The 17,026-nt window shown below is 45.2% G+C and overlaps 1 long non-coding RNA gene across 1 annotated transcript; it reads left to right on the top strand.

Moving 5' to 3' along the window:
• Positions 1-1,156: 1,156 nt before the first annotated feature.
• LOC115477286 lies at positions 1,157-16,292 on the top strand. The gene is made up of 3 exons (XR_003943308.1): positions 1,157-1,167; positions 10,014-10,020; positions 16,204-16,292. It is a non-coding gene; the product is annotated as an uncharacterized LOC115477286 (long non-coding RNA).
• Positions 16,293-17,026: the final 734 nt, after the last annotated feature.

Raw genomic sequence — 17,026 nt, 5'->3', positions numbered from 1 at the left:
TAAGGAGGGGCTGCAGATCGAGTGCATTTGTAGGTTAGTAGGAGAAGCTTAAACTGTATGCGGTACCTGATCGGAAGCCAGTGAAGTGACTTGAGGAGAGGGGTGATATGAGTATATCGGTCCAGGCGGAAGATAAGATGTGCAGCCGAGTTCTGAACGGACTGAAGGGGGGATAGATGGCTAAGTGGGAGGCCAGTGAGGAGTAGGTTGCAGTAGTCAAGGCGAGAGGTAATGAGAGAGTGGACGAGAGTTCGGGTGGTGTGCTCAGAGAGGAAAGGGCGAATTTTGCTAATGTTATAGAGGAAGAAGCGACAGGTCTTTCTATCTGCTGGATATGCGCAGAGAAGGAGAGGGAGGAGTCGAAGATGACTCCGAGGTTGCGGGCAGATGAGACGGGAACGATGAAGGTGTTATCAATTGAGATAGAGAGTGGAGGGAGAGGAGAAGTGGGTTTGGGTGGGAAGACAATAAGCTTGGTCTTGGCCACGTTCAGTTTCAGGTGGCAGTTGGACATCCAGGCAGCAATGTCGGATAAGCAAGCCGATACTTTGGCCTGGGTTTCGGCAGTGATGTCTGGTGTGGAGAGATAAAGCTGGGTGTCGTCAGCATAAAGATGATATTGGAAACCATGAGATGAGATCAGGGAGCCCAGGGAAGAGGTGTAGATTGAAAAAAGAAGGGGTCCAAGGGCAGATCCCTGAGGAACTCCAACAGAGAGCGGGATGGGAGTGGAGGAAGAACCATGAGAGTGTACTCTGAAGGTACGGTGGGAGAGATAAGAGGAGAACCAGGAGAGGACAGAGCCCTGGAACCCAAATGAGGACAGTGTGGCAAGAAGTAAATTGTGATTGACAGTGTCAAAAGCGGCGGATAGGTTGAGAAGGATGAGGATGGAGTAGTGACCTTTGGATTTGGCAAGGAACAGGTCACTGCAGACTTTAGATAGTGCCGTTTCTGTCGAGTGTAGGGGGCGAAAGCCGGATTGAAGCGGATCGAGGATGGCATGAGAGGAGAGAAAATCAAGGCAACGGCTGTGAATGGTGCATTCATGTATCTTGGAGAGGAAGGGTAGGAGGGAAATGGGGTGGTAGTTGGAGGGACAGGTAGGGTCGTGATGGTTTTTTGAGGAGTGGTGTGACTACAGCATGATTGAAGGTGTCAGGGACAGTTGCAGTGGAGAGAGAAAGGTTGAGGATATGACAGATGGGGGGTGACGGAAGGAGAGATGGTGTTAAGTAAGTTGGTGGGAATGGGGTCAGAGGAACAGGTGGTGCATTTCGATGAGGAAAGAAGATGGGCGGTTTCCTCTTCGGTGATATCAGGAAAAGAGGAGAAGGAGGCCTGGGTTGGTTGGTTGAGGGAGTGGGTTATAGGGTGAAGAGGAGGAGATAGTTTGGTGGTGAATTCGAGGTTGATCTTCTGCACCTTGTCGCGGAAGTAGTCAGCCAGTGATTGAGGAGAGAGTGAGGGGGTGGGTGGGAGCGGTGGGCACTTTGAGGAGGGAGTTAAGGGTGGCGAAGAGACGACGAGGGTTAGAGCTGAGGGAATTGGTCAATTGGGTGTAATAGTCCTGTTTGGCAAGGAATAGGGAGGACTGGAAGGAGGATAGCATGAATTTGTAATGGATGAAATCAGTATGGGTGCGAGATTTACTCCAGATGTCCTGTGGTGGTTGTTGGTGAGCCCTTAGGTTCCCGGAGGCCTGGTAAGACCTCCGAGGACCGCCGCGCACCCCGAATCTTCACCCGCGGTGACCGCCGTTCACCGAGGGTTGAGCCCTCAGCTGCAGGCGGTCAGCAGGACTGCTGGAACCGCGGGGTGACGGTCGGCTTGGCTGGTAGTCAGCAACTCAGTCTCTAGAGGGCAGCTAGCAAGGACGGCTAGCGCAGGAAAGGACACAGTCTCTGCAAGGGGCTAGCAGGGAGGGCTAGCTGGAAGAGGAACGCAGTCTCTGGAGGTGGCTAGCAAGGGCGGCTAGCTTGAAGAGGACACAGACTTCGAAGGTGGCTAGCAAGGACGGCTAGCTGAAGAAGACACGGACTCCGAAGGTGGCTGGCAAGGACGGCTAGCTGAAGAAGACACCGTCTCTGAAGGTGGCTAGCAAGGACGGCTAGCTGAAGAAGACACAGTCTCTGAAGGTGGCTAGCAAGGACGGCTAGCTGAAGAAGACACAGTCTCTGAAGGTGGCTAGCAAGGACGGCTAGCTGAAGAAGACACAGTCTCTGAAGGTGGCTAGCAAGGACGGCTGGCTGAAGAAGACACAGTCTCTGAAGGTGGCTAGCAAGGACGGCTAGCTGAAGAAGACACAGTCTCTGAAGGTGGCTAGCAAGGACGGCTAGCTGAAGACACAGTCTCTGAAGGTGGCTAGCAAGGACGGCTAGCTGAAGAAGACACAGTCTCTGAAGGTGGCTAGCAAGGACGGCTACCTGAAGAAGACACAGTCTCTGAAGGTGGCTAGCAAGGACGGCTAGCTGAAGAAGACACAGTCTCTGAAGGTGGCTAGCAAGGACGGCTAGCTGAAGAGGACACAGTCTCCGATCCACTGTGTGGGCTTCTGACGAACGAAACGGAAGCACTGGACTCCTTCCGTTTCGTGGTTTAAATCCCCCGCCCGTCCTTCCCCTTCCAGCAGCTGGAGCCAATCCCCCTGGCCCAGGCAGGCAAAGGAGGCCTGGATTGGCCAGCCTGCTCGGCGGGCGGGGTCTCCTTGTCGATGCGCCAATCCGGCGCGAGTAGGCGGGGCTGGCTCGCTGGTCTGCTCCAGCGAGGAGGACGACGCCGCCGGCGCCGCCATCTTGGCCGGCGTATCTCCTTCTCCGAGGCCGGCGCTCCAGCGGAACGCCGGCCTTGGAGCGGCCCGCGGCAGCGCCGGCCCCGTCGGCGGCTCGTCCTCGCCGCCCCGGATCCCGCGGCCTCAGTTGGTCCTCGCCCCCTACTGCGGGCCGCCAGGTAAGAGCCCGGGACGGGACACCAGAGGCGTTCAGCCGATCAGACGCAGGAGCGAAGGTATTGGGTGCAAGGGGTCAGCCAGGGCTGGGGATTAGTACGCCTTGTGGGATGGGAGATGGATGGTGCAAGGGTGTCCAGAGCAGAGGAGAGAGTGGCATTGTAAGTGGAGACAGCCTTGTCGACAGACTCGGAGGACATGATGGAAGGGAGGAGATTAGAGATACTAGAGGATAAGGTGGGAGGGTCGACAACCTGGAGATTCCTGGAAGTAGTGGTTAGTGTTGGGCAGGAAGTGATTAGGTGATGGTCAGAGAGAGGAAGAGCTGAGGCACAGAGATTGGAGGGTGAGCAGGTAGAGGAGAGGATGAGGTCAAGACAGTGGCCAGATTGGTGAGTAGGGGTGGTGAAGCTCAGTTGGAGGTTGAAGGAGGAGGTTAGAGTGAGGAACTGAGAAGCGTATGAGTCGGATGGGTTATCAGTGTGTATGTTAAAGTCTCCAAGAATGAGGGATGGGGATGAGGGCTCAAGAAAAACGGAGAGCCAGGCATCGAAGTCAGTAAGGAAGGAAGATAGGGACTTATCAGGGGGGTGGTAAATTACTGCAACTCTGAGTGGCAGCGGGTAGAATAGACGGATGGAGTGAACTTCAAAGGATGAGAAGCAGTGAGACTGCAGTAGGAGGAGAGGTTGAAAACTGCAGGAAGGCGAAAGTAGTAAACCAACGCCGCCACCACGGCCAACTGGGTGGGGAGAATGGGAGAAAAGATAACCTCCGTGGCATAGGGCTGTGACTGAGGCAGAGTCATCAGGGGTGAGCCAAGTTTCAGTTAGGGCGGGGAGTTGGAGAGAACGGGAGATGAAGAGGTCATTGGTAAAGGAGAGTTTGTTGCAGACAGATCGGGCATTCCATAGGGCGCACGAGAAGGGGAGGGAAGAGGGGGAGAGGAGGGGAATGGAAATGAGGTTGAAGACTTTCTGGAGTGGTCTGCATAGATAGGATGAGGATTGATGTGGGGGACCTGGATTGGGATTGATGTCCCCTGTGGATAGTAGGAGAAGGAGTAAGAGAATACGAAGAAGGTAGTTTCACTAAAAGGAGTGTGCCAGACGTGAGAGGAAAAGAGAGCAGGGCAGGCAATGCGGTGGAACCAGAGACCAGCGCTGGATTAAGTCTTCAGTTGGCGGGGGTTGCTGACCCCCCCACCAGCCAAGGTATTTGCGATGGCAGTGCTTCAGCTGGCGGGAGTTGGGGACCCTCACCAGCCAAGATGTACAGCAGTGGCAGTGGGCGGCGGAGGGGGGGGGCAGTGGCGGTGACCAAAATGTGTCCACCCCACCTTGGGCTCTGTCCCCCTCCCACCTCGAGGTCTGTCTAGGCCCCTGATGCAGTCATGATGTGTGCGTATATGCTACCATGTACTCCCATGCTTACACATACACAGAGCAGAGTTAGTTTTAGAAAAGGGTAAGCAGGTTGATCGTTCAGGGCACAATATAACGAGGTGTGCCATTGCTGCACCAGAGTGAATGTAAACATTTATTTATTTATTTATTTGTTACATTTGTACCCCACATTTTCCCACCTATTTGCAGGCTCAATGTGGCTTACACAATACTGTAAAGGCATTCGCCAAGTCCGGTTGAGAACAAATACAAGGTTATGTTGTAGTCAAATAAGGTAGGTGCGTTTGAGGTACCATGAAGGAAGGGAAGATTGTATATTGTCCAGTATGATCATTGGTTTTGCTGTGTTGCCAGGTGTGGGGGTTTACGTTGGATCGGTGGAGTAAACCTTTTTGAAGAGGTTGGTTTTTAGTGATTTCCTGAAGTTTAGGTGGTCATGGATTGTTTTCACAGCTTTTGGGAGTGCGTTCCATAGCTGTGCACTTATGTAGGAGAAGCTAGATGCATGGGTTGTTTTGTATTTGAGTCCTTTGCAATTTGGGTAGTGGAGGTTTAGGTATGTTCGTGATAATCCAGTTCTGTTCCTGGTTGGTAGGTCTATAAGGTCTGTCATGTAACCTGGGACTACACTGTTCTCTGATGATACAAACTGCCCCTCCATCCCAAGTATGCACAAACCTGAAGCATGACATACCTGCCCTCTCTGTCTGGCAGGACATGGCTGGAGGAGGCCACCCCCTGTTACTTGGGGTGTGTGGCCAGTTGGGGAAGCTGCCACCTACCCCACTTAGGGCACCACCCATTCAAAAGCCAGCCCTGCTCGTGAAACCCCAACCTGTACATCTACTCCACCATATATAATTCTAATCTGTGGGTGTTGCCCCAATTATGCATGCAGTTTTGACTTGTTGTTATGAGAGGTAAAGAGTTGATTTTTAGGGGAGGGAAGAGGTTGCCCCAGATTTGCACAATAAGATTAATCCAATTCTGGTTTTACCCTCATCTTGCTTTTCTTAGGGAATGCAATCGGGAAATTACAACTGAAAGTCTTGCATACAATTGAATCTGGAGCCAGTTGGCAATCCATGGAGGTAGCTTGCAGGGCCTCTGGAGAATTTCCATAGCTAGTCCTGAATAAGTTTTCAATCACTTGAGAAATTTGTCCAAATAGAAATCATTCAACAATCAATAGGACTTAACTACTAAATTAGATACAAGCACTACTTCACATTCAAACAGTGGTCATAACAACATGGCAGTGATTTCTTTATGGTGGAGGGAAAAGCCTCTGTATCCCCGGACCTCAGTTAATTTCATTCTGGTCTACGGGGTGGGATCTTCATTGGCTAAAATCCTCCTTAGTGACATGACAAATAGAAATCATACCACACAATCTGCTGCTTTCTCAATACTGCTATTGTTTCTGTAATTTTCAAAGAATACAATACAAAGTACTCTAACTGTTTGATGTGTTTCCTTGTACTTCAGTGATTTGGATCACACCCAGAGAAGCTACAGTGGAAAAAAAACAATCTTGAAACTTGTCATAACTTGACCCAGGTCACTGAATTTCTCAAATGCCTATTTACATGAGTGACTTAAAAGGAATCAAGGAAGTATTTGAAAAATTCAGTGACCTAGGCCAAGTTTATTACAAATTTCTCTATAGCTTATGTGGGGGTGAACAGCAGCTATATTTCAGTAGATAGTAGGATAGAAGCAATAGCCTAGGGCAGGCCTTCTCAACCCAGTGTTCAGGGCACACCAGTGGTGTAGCTATGTGGGGCCACGGGGGCCTGGGCCCTCCCAAATTTCCTCTGGGCCCCTTGTTTTGCTGGTAGGGGTCCCCAACCCCCGCCAGCTGAAGCCTTCGTCCAGAGCCAGTCTCTGGCACCGCCTTGTTGCCTGCCCTGCTCTCTCTTCCCCTCACGTCCAGCACGCTCTTTTTAGTGAAACTGAGCATGCTTAATTTCACTAAAAGGAACGTGCAGGACTTGAGCAGAAGAGAGAGCAGGGCAGGCAAAGCAGCAGCGCTGGAGATCGGCGCTGGACAAAGGCTTCACCTGGTGGGGGTTGGAGACCCGCCAGCCAAGGTACTTGCAGCAGCAGTGGGTGGGGAGTGGCAGGGCAGCGAGGCAGCAGACAAAAATGTGCCCCCCTCACCTCGGGCTCTGGCCCCCTCCCACCGCAAGGTCTGGCTATGCCCCTGGGGCACACCAAATCCCATCGGGTTTTCTGGATATCCACAATGAATATGACAGATAAATTTGCATACAAAGGAGGAAGTGCATGCTAATCTATTTCATTCACATTCATTGTGGATATCCTGAAAACCCGATGGGACTTTGGGTTCCCCGAAGACTGGATTGAGAAGCCCTGCACTAGGGTGTTCATTTTTTCATGTGTCTTTTTGTGAGTTGAACTGTACTTATGGTTTAACAAGGTTTTCAACTCATAGAAAAGATGCTTAAAAAAATGTGTGCTAAAATTAGTATACCTCCATGCAAATCCCATTTAAATGAAGGTATTGATTATTGCTTCTTAGTGAAGGGAGGTACATTAAGGCCCTTAAGGATTAACCCATGTGTTTTAAGAGACATATTTAACTCATATTTCTGCGGCTAGTATTAGTCTATGATGCAATGTCATCGTGGTCTGAAACCTGGAGTTCCTGGCTGCAGGGATCCTGGATTCGAGTTTCATAGGGACAATGCTGGCATAGCACCATAAGCAAACATTAGCCTCAGAAATGTATTCTACCACTGAAACAGAAATCTTTTGTCCCTGAATCTCTAAGTCAGAGGGACTATATCCCCATACCCCAGGGTCCCATCCACCTACATCTTCCTACCCACCCAACTACTCTTTACTTAGGGGCCCTTTTACAAAAATGCGTAAGCGTCTACGCGTACCCAACATGCTCCAAAATGGAGTTACCGCCCGACTACTGCGTGGCTCTTGCGGTAATTTCATTTTTGGTGTGGGTCTGCAAAATATTTTTTATTTTCGGGCTTGCATAATGCCAAGTGGCATATGATGCACGTAGGTCATTACTGCCCAGATTCTTTACCACTAGGTCAATGGCTGGCAGTAAGGTCTCAGACCCAAAATGGATGCACGGCAATTCTGATTTTGCTGCACGTCCATTTTCAGCAAAAAAAGGGGTCTTTTATACAGACACGCTAAAAAATGGATCGGCACACGAGCAAAACCCGCACCTACACTACTGCAAGCCATTTTTCAGCATGCCTTTGTAAAAGGACCCCTTAAATACCCCCAATCCAAGATCTTGCAAAAAGGAAAGCCTTCAGCAGCCCTCAGTGGCTCCAAAAAGAAGCACCCCTTTGGACACACCCTTTTGGAAGTGCATCTGTGGCTGCTTGCCTCCAGTTATGTTTTGCAACTAGCCCGAATTTTAAACAGCACTGGTGACCCTTGCAGATGTCATGTGGGACTTCCTCTCACTGGACCATGGCTTTGTTTCTTGATTGGGTAATACCTGCGGTTAAGACGTTTGTGTTCTTCAATTGAGATTACAAATTGCAGGCTGGGGCTGTGTTTAATAGATTTATTGAAAGGGGTTATCCTCGTAAAGTAATTAAACGCGCATATAAGCATGCTTTGTACGGTCATAGATCATTGTTATTTGTGACTCAACTAAAACAGTGAGAAAATGCACTGGTACGTATTCTCCCATAATCTTAGAGCGCATTTACTATAAGAAAGTTAATGTTAAAGTATTGGCATGTTTTAGGAGTTCATCCTACCCTTAATGAGTTACCTAGATGTGCTTATTGTAGGAGCAGTAATATAGAGGAATTACTGACACAGAGTTTAAATCCCATGGTATTGGATATAAGAACATAAGAATAGCCATACTGGGTCAGACCAATGGTCCATCTAGCCCAGTATCCTGCTTCCAGCAGTGGCCAATTCAGGTTACAAGTACCTGGCAGAAACCCGATTAGTAACACAATTCCATGCTACCAAACGCAAGGCAAACAGTGGCTTCCCCCATGTCCATCTCAATAACAGACCATAGACATTTCCTCCAGGAATTTGCCCAAACCTTTTTTATACCCAGATACACTAACTGCCATTACCACATCCTCCGGCAATGAGTTTCAGAGGGGCTAAGAAAGCAAATAGAATGCCAGGTATTATTAGGAAAGAAATGGAAAACAAAAATAAGGACGTTATAATGCTTTTGTATCGCACCAAGGTGCGACCGCACTTCGAATATTGTGTTCAATTCTGGTCGCTGCATCTCAAAAAGGATATAGTGGAATTAGAAAAGGTGCAGAGAAGGGCAACGAAAATGATAAAGGGGATGAGACGACTTCCCTATGAGGAAAGGCTAAAGCAGCTGGGGCTCTTCAGCTTGGAGAAAAGACGGCTGAGGGGAGATATGATAGAGGTCTATAAAATAATGAGTAGAGTGGAACGGGTAGACGTGAAGCGTCTCTTTACGCGTTCCAAAAATACTAGGACTAGGGTGCATGGGATGAAGCTACAAAATAGTAAATGTAAAATGAATTGGAGAAATCTTTCTTCACTCAACGTCTAATTCAACTCTGGAATTATTTGCCAGAAAATGTGGTAAAGGCGGTTAGCTTAGCAGAGTTTAAAAAGGGTTTGGACAGCTTCCTAAAGGAAAAGTACATAGACCATTATTAAATTGGACTTGGGGAAAATATGTTTGGGATAAGCAGCATAAAATGTTTTGTACTTTTTTTGGGATCTTGCCAGGTATTTGTGACCTGGATTTGCCACTGTTGGAAACAGGATGCTGGGTTTGGTGGACCTTTGGTCTGTCCCAGTATGGCAATACTTATGTACTTATGAACTATTTTTTGAGTGAAAAAAATATTTTTTCCTATTTGTTTTAAAAGTATTTCCATGCAATTTCATTGAGTGTTCCCTGGTCTTTGTACTTTTTGAATGAGTGAAAAGTCGATTCATCTCCACCCACTCCACACCACTCAGGATTTTCTAGACCTCAATCATATCCTCCCTCAGCCGTCCTCAGCTGTCTCTTTTCAAGCTGCAGCCCTAACCTCTTTAGCATCTCCTCCTTTGGGAGCAGTTCCATCCTCTGTATCACTTTGGTTGCTCTTCTTTGAATCTTTTCTAATTCTGCTATATATTTTTTGAGATAAGGCGACCAGAATTGAACAAAATACTCAAGGTGAGGTTGTACCATGAAGCGATACGTATTCCATGCGGCCACTGTTTGTACTGTCAGTATTCTATGACACATCTAAGATCCAGATCCCTCACTCTACAGCAATGTTTTATTTGAAATCTTATACTAACTGTGAGAGTGAACAGGTGGTTTAATGTGTGGTCTGCCCTTGTGGCCTTTACTATATTGGACAAACTCGTAAGAAAATTAAACAGTGTATAGCAGAACATTTGGTTGCACATTGGTTGCTAGCTGGCCATTCATTCCAGGATTTGCATTATGTGGTATTAATCCTAGTAGTTTTGCGTAGAGGAGGGGATGTGTCTGGACCACTGTTGCAAAGGAAACAGAGAATGATATATTTGTGAAAAACGGTGGTTCCAGGACGTTTGAACAACGAGGTGGAGTGGCTGATTTAAATGGGATACGATTGGAGAATTAAGGAAATTGTTAACCTATCAGCATTTAAGGGTAGTGTTAATGTAGTTTAAACATGAACAGGTGTAATTATACTGGGTTTTTACAGTGTCTTTTGGCGGTTACTGCCCAGCTATGATTTAGGATTGTGTATTTCCCTGGTAAGCTGCTGATTTATATATTTTTAAAAATTGTGTTAATTATTAGTAATGAGATGTAAAGGTGAATGTTGTGGATGAGTCGCAGGGAATTTTGAGAGTTATAATTTGGAGGTTGGGTGTGTAGATGTATTCTGTTGTATATTCACTTTCAGGTCGAGTGTTCTGTCCTCCAGAGGAAGCAATTTGTTAAATACAGGACTGTATTGAGGACAACCAGGTTGACTTTGGGGATATTGAACTGATTTTTAACCCTGTATTAACTTCAAGTGGGGGCTCTTACACCATCATCACAGCTTTGAGGGGCTCTTTTATTAAGGCGCATGGGTGCCTGCGTGCATCCCACGCACATCAGTTTGGAACTACTGCCCAGCTACCACATGCCCCGGACGGTAATTCCATTTTATAAGTGCGTCCAATACGCACGGCAGAAAATATTCTTTATTTTCTACCATGTGGCGCTAACCGGGTGGTAATCAGCAGTGTACGCATGCTGACGATTACCATCCGGTTAAAGCATGAGACCTTACTGCTGAGTCAATGGGCGGCGGTAAGGTCTCAGGTCCAAAATAGATGTGCCAATTTTTATTTTGCCGCACACCCATTTTCGGGCAAAAAAAGAACTTTTCTGCAGGCACACTGAAAAGTGGACCAGCACACGTCCAATACATGCACCTACAACAGCACAGGCCATTTTTCGGCACACCTTAGTAAAAGTACCCCTTAGTGAGGAGCTGGTGCATGCCACGTCGGTGGTTAGCTTTATCTGCTGGCAATACTGGAGCAAGCCTTACGAATCCTACACTCTGTGAATGATTGAATTTTTGGAAGGACTATTTGATGCAGAAGTGAGAGTTCTACTAATTATATATTCCTCAATGGTGATTTGACTGGATGATTTCCCACAGGTAAGTGACTGAGTTTTTTATTCCTTCATTGGGACAGATTGGAATCATCATTCATTAAGGAACAGTGTTTGGGGTAGTCTGTGATTGGGGCTATGTGGTTTTTGTTTGATGTATGTTTTAAGACTGATTAATAAAGATAATGGGGACCTTTAACTAAAGCACATAGGGGCCTGAGTGCGTACAATGCCCAGCTACCACATGCCCCGGGCGGTAATTCTAATTTTGACGCACGTCCAAAATGCGAGGCAGAAAATAATTTCTATTTTCTACCGTGTGGCACTAACTGGGCGGTAAGCAGCAGTGTATGCACGCTGACGATTTCTGCCCGGTTAATGTGTGAGACCTTACCGCTCAGTCCATGGGTGGTGGTAAGGTCTCAGTCCCACAATGGATGAGCACCAATTTTCATTTTGCCGCACGTCCATTTTCAGCAAAAAAAAAAGGCCTTTTTTGCAGGTGCACTAAAAAATGGCCCTGTGCGTGTCCAATACACGCGTCTACACCAGCGCAGGCCATTTTTCAGCGCACCTTAGTAAAAGGGCCCCGATGTTTCATATACATTTGGGTATATACCAGGGTTCATTTATTATTTTTATTAGCTTTATAGATCTGGTATGATAGGTTTTTATACCCCTTGATATTTATTTTTTCCACACAATAGGCCAAGATATGGGGTTCAAGCATCTCTGCTCTCCCTCTTCCGCAGGCCACTACTACTACTACTATTTAGCATTTCTATAGCGCTACAAGGCATACGCAGCGCTGCACAAACATAGAAGAAAGACAGTCCCTGCTCAAAGAGCTTACAATCTAATAGACAAAAAATAAATAAAGTAAGCAAATCAAATCAATTAATGTGAACACTCTTCAGCACATTCTTCCTTTGTAAATCACGTTAAAATGTGGATTACATTTTAGTACACATTTGTACTCATATTTGATTACTTCTTCATTGAAAGGAAACTACCCATTGAAAATTAGATAAGCACAGAGTAAAACCATTTAGAATGCAAGGCTGCAGTGCTAACAAAAATAAAACAAGATATTGCACAGACTCGTTAGACTTTTTGGGTTGTCTGCCTCCCCCACAGTTGTTGTTAGTATACAGAAGCAATGAGCTTGGTTGCAGTGTCCTTGTCAATTTGGTGAAAACTCAAAAATCAATGAAAGGCTTTTGGCAGCTGCAATTTGAGTAAGCACTCTACTGCAATCTGACTCAGTCTCTCTGAACATGAATCGTGATGATTTATCGCAAGCTTCTCCCATTCTGTGCTTATTGGGAAAACACAATGGCTGCTTTTCTTGCTAGCAGTCAAGTTGTTTTCAGATTATACAAATTCCTTTCTGGTTTAGAATAACCAGGTGACATCATACGCACTGTGACAGATTTGACAAAGTACTTTCATTCACTGGATTTCATTTATAACCCCTGTATTTCCAAGAAGCATATGCAGAATTATATGGTAATCCTCCTGTGGTCACTGCTTGTGACTCTGGGTAATGGAAGGTTAAGTGACTTTCCCAAAGTCACAAGGAGCTGCAGTGGGAAAATAAATAAATAAGTAACATACCTTTAAAATCACGCGATTAAGTGTGATCAAAATTTTAAGCAAAATGCAGCCCTAATTTCTTGTGTGTGCACTAGTCAAGTACAGTTCAGTTGAACATTGTCGCAAAATATTTTCATTTTATGATTTGATCCAGTAAATAGTTTTAGTGGTGGTGGTGATGAGTATGGTTTTTTTTAGCTGCTGCCAGCATTATTCCTAGATAGTCAATGCCGAGGTCATTCCTGGGCACTGGCATTGAATTTCTGAGTTTATGCGGCTGGCTATGTCTTATGTGGTTACGTCCAATATTCAGAACCTAACCACAGAAGTGATACCTCATAAAGATAGGACTGACTTTTCTGCAGTCTGATTTAACCGCTAAACATAGGGGTCCTTTTACTAAGGTGCACCGAAAAATAGCCTGCGCTGGTGTAGACGCATGTATCGGACGCGCACAGGACCATTTTTCAGTGCACCTGCAAAAAAGGCCTCTTTTTGGGGGGTCGAAAATGGACCTATGGCAAAAATGAAAATTGGCACGTGTCCATTTTGGGTCTGAGACCTTACCGAAACCCATTGACTTAGCGGTAAGGTCTCACGTGTTAACCATGCAGTAATCGTCAGTGCGCATGCAATGCCAATTACCGTGGAGCGGACATGCTTCAAAAATGAAATTAACGCTTGGGCCAGGCGGTAGTTCAAAATTGACGCATGTAGGACGTGCGAACGTGCTGCCTATGCAGCTTAGTAAAAGGGCCCCTTAGGCAGTTAAGTGCTGAATATTGACACTTAACTGCATAAGTGCTGACTCCGCCCCCACTGTTTAACGGTCTATGGTGATATTCAGAGGCACTAACCAGTTAATTGTGCTGAATATCAGCAGATAGCCCTGCACAAGCGATTTAACCAGCCAGGAGCCGTTTCTGGATGGTTAAATCACTTTGAATAGCAACTCTAGTGTGCTCACAGGGATCTGGAAGAAAATGTCATCTGCATAAGACAACTTAAGCTCATCTGGATTCAGCTTAATTCGTTCAAGAGAGTTCATGTACAAATTATACAGAACTGGAGAAATGGGAAAGCCTTGGGGAACACCGCAAAGAGATACCCATGACGAAGAAAATCTGCCGTCCTTCAAAAAGTACATACTGTCTGTTCCTCAAAAAAGATTCGAATCAATTAAGTACCAAACTGCTAAAGCCAAATTCAGATAACATGTTTAGTAGGATATCGTGATTGACGGTATCAAAGGTGTCTGAGATGTGAAATAATACCATCTCTCCACCATTACACAAAATTTGTCTAACCTCAGAGGTTATAAACAGCAGCAGGGTCTCTGTGTAGATCAGAAACCATGCTGAGAGCTATGCAGAAGACTGAACCTTTCAATATAATTAACCAGTTGAGATCCTACAACAAATTCAGGAGCCCTCTTACGAAGCGGCGGTAATCCCAATCCAGGCTTACTGCTCAGTAAAATGGAAGTACCGTTGTGCTACCACAGCAACCTGGCGGTAGTTCCTCCTTCAGCACGTGCCATTTCTGGCGCTGTAAAAATATTTCAATTTTTCTAGCGCTGATGTGTACCCAGCGGTAATCAGGCATTGCTGCCCGGTTACTGCTGGGTTAGCGCAGGAGCCCTTACTGCAGTGCTCCTCCCCAAAATGGCCGCACGGCAAATAGTTTATTTGCCGTACAGCCATTTCTTTAAGAAAAGGGAAACCTGCCTTTTACCTGCTGGGGTAAAAGGGGCCTCAGCGTGCATCAAAAACACGTGCCGATGCCAGCGCTGGCCCACTTTTGCTGCAGCTTCATAAAAGGACCCCTCAATCAACTTACAAGAAAAGGAATGTTTGCAATAGGTCTAAAATTGGAAACCAAGGTTAAGTCCCCCTTAAATTGTTTTAATATAGGTGTCAATACAATATGCTCTAAATCTAAGAGGAACCAACATAGTTTCAATGCAGAATTCACAAACAGACTCAACTATTTTAGTAGCTCAGTAGACGGATCCCTTAATAATTAGGATGGAATTACAACTAACGGACAACCAGATCTAGACAGCCTACTTACTAGAGAGCTTAGAGGACTGAAAGACAGGTTCAAATGTAGTCCATAATCTATCAGATGGGATATTATCAAGCATCACTTTATCCAGATTCCCTTTAACATTGTCTTCAAAATCTAAAGATATCTTAAATGACTGATGAATAGTATCTACTTTTGAAGCAAAGTAATTGACCAAAGCCTCAGCAGTGGGCTGAGCAGAAATAGATGAATTAAGTAATTGTAAATTTTCTTGTAACAAACCAAACAACTTCTTCAAATTAGGTCTCTCTGTTCCTACCAGCTCTGAATAATAAGATCTTCTAGCGAAACTTAAATGATTTCTATATTCAGTTTCTGCAGTCCTCCAACAAACTTTCTATTCTTCATCCTTGGATTTCCGCCAGCTGCGTTCTAGCCTTCGACATTTCTTCTTTAGTTGTAATAGTGATTATAAAAGAGTTTGTTTGAACAGTTAGCCGCCATCTTGACTGGAAGAATCAGAGCAGTCGGCAGTGTGGGTTGGGCTAAACATGAGGTAAAACACTTTTTTGAAAATATTATTAAGATGAATGGTAATAGAGGGTCTCTTTACAAAGCTGTGCTACCAATTCTTGGTGCGGCAAATGAGAGAAAACCTATTCAGTTCCTATGGGCGTCTTCTCAGTTGCCACGCGGGAATTGCTAGCGTGGCTTTATAAAAGAAGCCCAGAGTGATATCTTAATTTTGATGGTTTTTAAAGAGGGTTTTCCTGAAGCAGCAATAGCAAAACATGATGCATGTTGGAAGAGAATTCCCCCAAGGCCGACAGCTATTAAGATGAGTTTTAAAAAATTATTTTAAAATTCTTTAAATTGTTTTAAAAGAGCAGTAAAATGTTTACAATAAGAACTGATTTAGAGGTAAGTGTATAAAACTCAGAGGTGAGAAAGGTTTATATACCCTGAGAGTTCTTTATTTAAAAAAAAAATTGTATATATATAATATACTGGATATTGATATTGGGTGGAGTTTGACTGTTATTACAAGAACTGTTGGAACAAACCTAATATGTATAGAGGCGTATTTTCAAAGCACTTAGACTTATAAAGTTCCATAGGTTACTATCAAGCTCATTTTCAAAAGAGAAAAATATCCAAAAAAGTGGCATAAATCTGCATTTGAATGTTTTTCTCACAAAAACATCCAAATTGGTATTTTCAAAACCAATGTTTAGACGTTTTCAGCCATAATGGAACAAAGCCATCCAGGACTAAAACTAAGACGTTTAGAGCTAGACCTGTTTTTAGAACAAATAAGGCACAAAAGGGTGCCCTAAATTACCAGTGGGCTCATTTGCAAAACAGAAAAACATCTAAAAAGTGGCATAAAGCAGCATTTGGACCTTTTTCTTACTAAAACGTCCAAATCAGTATTTGTTTTCATCATCGGAGGTGCTAACACCTCACGGTACTATGTAAGCCACATTGAGCCTGCAAATAGGTGGGAAAATGTGGGGTACAAATGTAATAAATAAATACATTTTTAGACTTTTTTCTATGAGGTCCGTCAGAAGTGCGTTCAAATCTCAATGGGGCGTGTTCAGGCCAGGACTTGGGTGTTCCCAAGACTTAGACGTTTTTCAGCCATAATGGAACAAAACAAAACCGTCCAGGACTAAAACTAAGACATTTTGAGCTACAACTGTTTTTATAACAAATATGGCACAAAAAGGTGCCCTAAATAACCAGATGACCACTGGAGGGAATCAGAGATGACCTTCCTTTATTCCCCCAGTGGTTACTAACCCTTTCCCACCACCCAAAAATGTGATGAAAAACATTACTTACCAGCCTCAGATGTTATACTCAGGTCCACTAGAACAGCATGCAGGTCACTGGAGTAGTCTAGTGGTGGGTTCAGTGCACTGCAGACAGGTGGAACCAGGCTCCTACCTCTCCCTACCTGTTTCACTTGTGGAGGAAACTGTGAGCTCTCCTAAACTCACAAGAAACCCACTGTACACACATATAGATGCCCCCTTCACCCGTAAGGGCTATGGTAGTGGTGTACAGTTGGGGGTAGTGGGTTTTGGCAGGGTTTTGGGGGTTCAGCAGATAAGATAATAGCAATAGTGAGTTGTGTACCTGGGAGCATTTATTTGAAGCCCACTGCAGTGCCCCTAGTGTGCTTCACTGTTCTCCTGGGATGTCTGGGGAACCAGTGTAGTAAAAATGCTGGCACCTCCTATATCCCAATGGCTTGATTTTCTAGTTTTTTCATTTGAACGCTTTTCTTTTTTTTTTTTTCAAAAATGGTCCAAAAAGAAAAATGTACAAAGCACAAAATCTTGTTCAAAAAAGTTTTTTTCTTTTTTCAAAATAACTTTCTTTCCTATTCAGATTTTGGACGTTCTTTGCAAAACATCC

The sequence above is a fragment of the Microcaecilia unicolor genome, chromosome 9, assembly GCF_901765095.1.
Source record: "Microcaecilia unicolor chromosome 9, aMicUni1.1, whole genome shotgun sequence".
Taxonomy (NCBI): domain Eukaryota; kingdom Metazoa; phylum Chordata; class Amphibia; order Gymnophiona; family Siphonopidae; genus Microcaecilia; species Microcaecilia unicolor.
This window is presented reverse-complemented; position numbering and strand designations above follow the sequence as displayed.